A 6000-nucleotide genomic window follows, 5' to 3' on the forward strand; every position below is an offset into this window, starting at 1 on the left:
GAGAGAGAGAGGAAAAGCGCTCAAAAAGCCCATCTCAAGTAAGGACTTAGGAGTGACATGTCATTTACTAGTTTTGTATCATTTAGATGATGTGCTATAACAATTAATACTATCCCATACGTTGACGAACCCATGTCAATCGGCTTGAAAAATGGCGACCCATTTACCTAAAAGTAGCGATCAATGTATTAAAACTATAAATTTTTTCCACTTTCTTTCTCTGTGCCACAGTGATCAATGTCCACAACCATTAGTTAGATGTACATGCAACCACATATGGGTAAAATTTATCTGAGTGTTGGTAAATTTATACATACCCAATTTTTTACATAGTTAAATATCCACACATATACGTACAACATAACCGGACATTGATAATCAATTTAGGTTGGTTTCATTTTCATAAACAATATGTGTGTGTACAAACGCCACACTCCATGCCACGAGACATGAATTGGGCGATTCCCTTATTTTTTTTATGCTTAGCAAATTTGGATCGTTCCACTATAAAGGAAGATAAGATCCTTTCCATTTATAACTACCACTTCCACATTCTCAAGCCCGCCATCAAATAATTTCATACCCAGAAAAGAACTAATAAAGCATGCGCAATTTGACTATAGGACTTTGTAATGGGTATAATGGAGCAATTTTAAAGTACTCCCACTGCCATTCGGGCATATTTCTGTCATTTAATTATGCTTATAGTTTGTGTTACTGGAGCTGAGAAGTTTTCAAGGATATCTTCTCATGATCATTGTATTTTGAAGAATAAGTTTTACCTACATTGTTCCAACTTTAATTTCAATCACCTGGCACACACATTACTACAATAGTATCTATACTTATTTTGGGCCACACACAACCTTCATTATATCGTAGGAAAGTGGCAACCTCATCACAACCTCTTATTTCATCTTGGCAAGGGTTGCCAACCCTCTTTTTGCAACCGTGAAAGGCAATCTCCGTGTTCGCAAACACCTGTTTATGTGTGTTTTTTTTCTTGTCTTTAGGGTATGTTTGTTTGAGTGAAAGAATTTTCTAAAAATTATTTTTTTTAAATTTTCACACATACGGTTTGCTGAAAATGATTAGCTAATGGAAAAATTATTTACGATGGAAGAAAATATGCTTGCTTAAAATAAAAAAAAAAAAAAAAAAAAAGAATTTCCTAACCTGAAAAGGGGAAAACATTTTCTAGAAAAGAATTTTTCAAAAGTATTTTTATTATGAAATTTTTCTCAAAAAAATTGAATCTTTATTTAGTTTGTTAGCACTATCTTTGTCCCTCGCAGACAATTCACAAGTCAATTAATGCTTAAAAAAAAATGCCTGGTGGATAGACGCATTAGTAAGAGCAATTTGTCAAAGATGATCAAAGCACATCAACTTTGAAAGCAATCGCAATGTAAAAAACAGGTGAAATCCACGTCCTTTACCGCATATGTCCTATTATCTTCTTCAATGTAATTGACTTAATTCTTTTAAAATTAGAGTGTGTATCTTTTCACTGAAAATTTCATGATAAAGAAAATTATTTTCATGAAAATTATTTTCGAAAATGGTTAGTTTTCATTTATTTTGTGGTTTAGAAAAAGTGATTTCCTTCTTATAAGAAGAAATAGTTATTTTTTGTTAATCTAATTTTAAAATTTTTGATCCATGAAAAAAATTTCCATAGATCAATTAACTTTCCATCACCAAATAACGAAAAGCCAAAAAATAATTTCTGAAAAATTCCTTCAAATAAGGATCAAAAGCAATTTTCCTTCAAATAAGCGGATCCTTAATAAGGACTACATTACAATATTGTGCCACCTACAAATGAGACAAGAAGGAATTGACTCAGCCTTTGAGGGTTGTCATCTCCCATGAGCAACACATCTTTCCACTAATACCCAAACATACTTTAATCATGATTATTAGTGAGTATGAGCTCTTGAACATAATTCTTATGTAGATTGACTTATTCGCTCTTGACACTTTTAAAGCCCCACTCCCGACTAATACAACTGAGCTTAGGTATGTCCAAATGAACAATGATGGGCACCTAACTGGAACTAATGCATATATAAAAATCTGGAAATCACACTTTCAACGTCCCTAATTTTTTGAAGTGTCCGAATTAGGTTTGTGTACTTTTTTGTGTGTAGTACCTCTTATCCTCATTATACATTTTTCAACAAATAGTTCAAATGGACATTAATGAGTCACTTTGACCTTTTTAAAATAATTTTTTAAAAAAAAGTGGTCGTCTAGTGTTTAGGCTAGTTTTCGCACATCTTGACATGTCTATCTCCCTAAAAATCTTAAGGGCACATTTTTTCATACCAGTACGGTATTTCAGAATTTTATAGTTACAACTACAACCCTCAACCTCTTTTTCAGTGAATGGACTTTTTTAGTTTATAAGCAATCATTTCCATCTCTACATCTTTCCGCCCTTATACTTTAGGGATAAGATTCTTTTGTCCAAATTATTTTGCTTTTATCATAAAAATTGCCCTCTAACATTCATATCAAATTCAGACCTAACGAAAACATTGGTAATTAACATGTAATGCTTCCATGTATATGTTGTATCATCAAGATTTACATTAAACCACTCATTCATCTACTAGTTTAACCTATTCGAATAATTAATAATGATCTCACAAAATTGTATGTATTATCGAAGCATGAGGTCATTTGCATTATAAATATCCACTTTGCATTATTAGGTCAAGTCTAGCCTACATTTGAGGGGGAGTATACTTTCACTAACTTAATTTTTAGTTGGCACGGCCTCACGAATTTCAGAAGATGTTTATGAGAAACTAAGAAGCACCTATATAAACATGTTACCAAAGTGACAATGAAAATGCTGATTCAAAAAGGAAAGTTCATATGTGATGGAACATATGATCACTTGGTTAAAAATGCTGATTCCAATATATAAAATTTAAAAAAAGGAGCGAAGATAAGCTAATACGATCAAAGATTCGATTATTTTCCTAAATAAATATCTAGAAAATCCATCATTCTCCAGACATCAAGACTCGCATCACTCTGATGTCTGTGACTCTACTGTTCTGCCTTTTCTATTTTTAACTGTCGGGAGGAATCTAGGGTTAATCTGTTTCTTTACTGAACCTTTTTGGACACATCCCATCGTGGCTCTGTTTGAACTAACGTTTTCCATTGTCTTTTTTTTTTTTTTTGGGTCTAAAACGTTTTCCATTGTCGATGTCCGATTTAAACACCAGGAAAAACCAGCAATCCCACCTTACGAAGATTCAGACAAACTTTGGTCTAAGAAGTTTCCCGCTTCGTTACTCTGTTTCGTCCCAGTAAGAAATGCAGCTATACAGTAGATTTAACGCATCAAACACCATCGTCTCCAGTCCCCACACTTCAATGCTTATTCTAATTCATGTCGTTTTCGTTTTAGTTCTTGTCGTTCTTGGATTTGAAAGGGAAAAGTATTAAAAAAAAGTCTTAAACTTTTTTGTATTTGAGTCAATTTAGTCCTAAACATTTTTTTTTGTCAATTTAGCCCTAAACATTTTTACTTAGTACCAATTCAGTCCTTTCCGGCTAATTTTGGCTGGATTTTACTAACTAGATGCCAACCAACTGACGTGGCCTAATCGGTACTGATGTTGACAATTTTTAATAACATTTTAACTTTTTTTATTTCTTTTTTCTTTTTTCCTTTTTCCTTCCCCTCCTCCGACCGATTGCTGGACCTCGGCAACCGGCCAGAGGTGACAACCAATGAGGTCAACCTCACTAGCCACCTCGTTAGTGGCCGTGAGGGCGACCTCGCACTAGGCAGCGAGGCTCGCCCTCATCGGATTTGGCAAGGGCGAGCCTTGTCGGCACCACCCAGGCCGCGATTCGGCGAGGTCAAGCCTCGTTGGCCATGGGTGAGGCTCGCCTCGCTAGATCTGGCGAGGTTAAGCCTCCCCGCCCTCGCAGCCACTAGCGAGGTGGCCGGCGAGGTCGACCTTGCTACCGGTTGGCTAGAGAAGGGGAAGGAAAAGATAAAAATACAAATATAAATACAAATAAAATTCCAGAATAGTAAAATATTATTAAAGTTGTCGCTATCGTCCAGTCAACAAAATCCGGCTAAAATTGGCCTGAAAGGACTGAATCACACTAAATAAAAATGTTTAAGACTAAATTGGCACAAATACAAAAAGTTCAAGACTTTTTTAACACTTTTCCCGATTTGAAACCACTAACTAGGTCAGATTTGAGTGTTTAGGGAAATGACGTCAGACAATAAAGTGCCGTCTTCCGTTCTTGCCTTTAGTGGGAACGCGTTTGATGTGCTATTCTGTAGTTTCCATATCCATGATGATAGGGTTCCTTGAAAAGTCCAGCCAGAACATAAACTATGGTAGAGTTAAAGGGCGATCATGCTGCAGTTCGATATGGACTTGAAAAATTAATTTACAAAAGCAACGGTGTGAGAAGATACCGTCATCTCCGACTATATGCCTAATAAGAGTCGGACACGTATGTCACTTCATATATCAATCCTTGAATACCTAGTAGTACTCGGCAAAATATATAAAGACCGACTTGTCCTTGAGAAGAAGTCACAATACAAAGTTTATTATCCAGACGATATCAGTTTGACCCGTGGACGGACCAGTCTAGTCTAATTTGCATGAACCTAGTGACTCGTAAGAGCTTGAGAGATCTTAATCCTCAAATCCGTGCCGAGAGAAGAGAGAGAGAGAGAGAGAAAACATGGAGATACGGCGTTCCTTGTCCTCACATCCAGATGATGATGACGGGGTAGACTCGTTGGTCTGAAGCTCTCTGCTTACAAGAAGAAAGAAACGAAATCAATCTGCACATCTGATTTATCTGTTGCAACGTTTCAGTAAAATATATGATGTGTCGTGATTCATCCTTATATTTTTACAGAGTTGGTGTAAACTTCCATTGATCTTCAAATTGATGTGCGCAGTTCGTATCTCATCAATCTGTTCATACTTGCCCATCCTAAGATGATGAATTGCCGTTTGAAAGTCAGTGCCTCGTCAATACATCATAACTTGTTAATCGCGTCTTAATTTATTCGAGTCTGGTCCGACGTGGATCTTCTCACTTCTCGACTGAAGTTGATTTAGAGATACCGCATATGAGAATTATAACCCATGGTCTGACAAATGTTTTGATCTTGTTGTGTAAGGAAGCCAGTTTTTCCCAGCCTGACGATTTTCGTTAGGAAATCATAACTAGGATTGGTCTAACTTCTAATATAATTGGGTATGATGCGAGGTCCAGGAGATAAGTACAGAAATAAGTACAGTATAAGTGACATAACTTTCATAAAACGCTTATTTGAGTAACATTACCATCTTTTCAACCCTTTGAGTGCCATAACTTTTCAAAGACATTCATATAAGTGCTGGGACTCCAACATGGCATAGCATTTGTGGTAGATGCTTTCAAAAGCTGTGGTATTCAAGTAATCAATTGAAAATTTATATGGTACTCGAGTAATCAGGAAAAAAGTTATGCAATCAAATAATTATTGTACATAATTTATGAACATTGTACGAAAGTTATAGCACTTTTAATCTCTTAAACTATTCGATCCAGATTAGGACAAATTCAGCAAGTCCTATCATACTCGATCAACCTAGATAGATGGCTCGATCATGCCTTGTCCCAAATCCTCATTTAGTAATGCATGAAATGACATACAGGAGAACCAGCAAGAAGTGGTAAAAGTTTTTCACCGGACAGATGGACTATATAGGCCAAGGACGTCAATTTGGTCAGTCAGCCAACACTGGACCTATTCTAACCCCAGAATTCAAGATTCAAAACAGTAAGAATACTGAGAAGACATAATTAATAATGTAGGGGGTCAATATTAAATCTCTTCTAACCTGAGGATTTATTAAGTATGTGCAAACATTGGGTAAAATCCCTTAGTGCAGCGACTGTTTTGTTGCAAAGGGTCGAATTGGTTGGAAAAGGGCTGGTATTTGG

The sequence above is a fragment of the Eucalyptus grandis genome, chromosome 6 (genome assembly GCF_016545825.1).
Source record: "Eucalyptus grandis isolate ANBG69807.140 chromosome 6, ASM1654582v1, whole genome shotgun sequence".
NCBI lineage: Eukaryota > Viridiplantae > Streptophyta > Magnoliopsida > Myrtales > Myrtaceae > Eucalyptus > Eucalyptus grandis.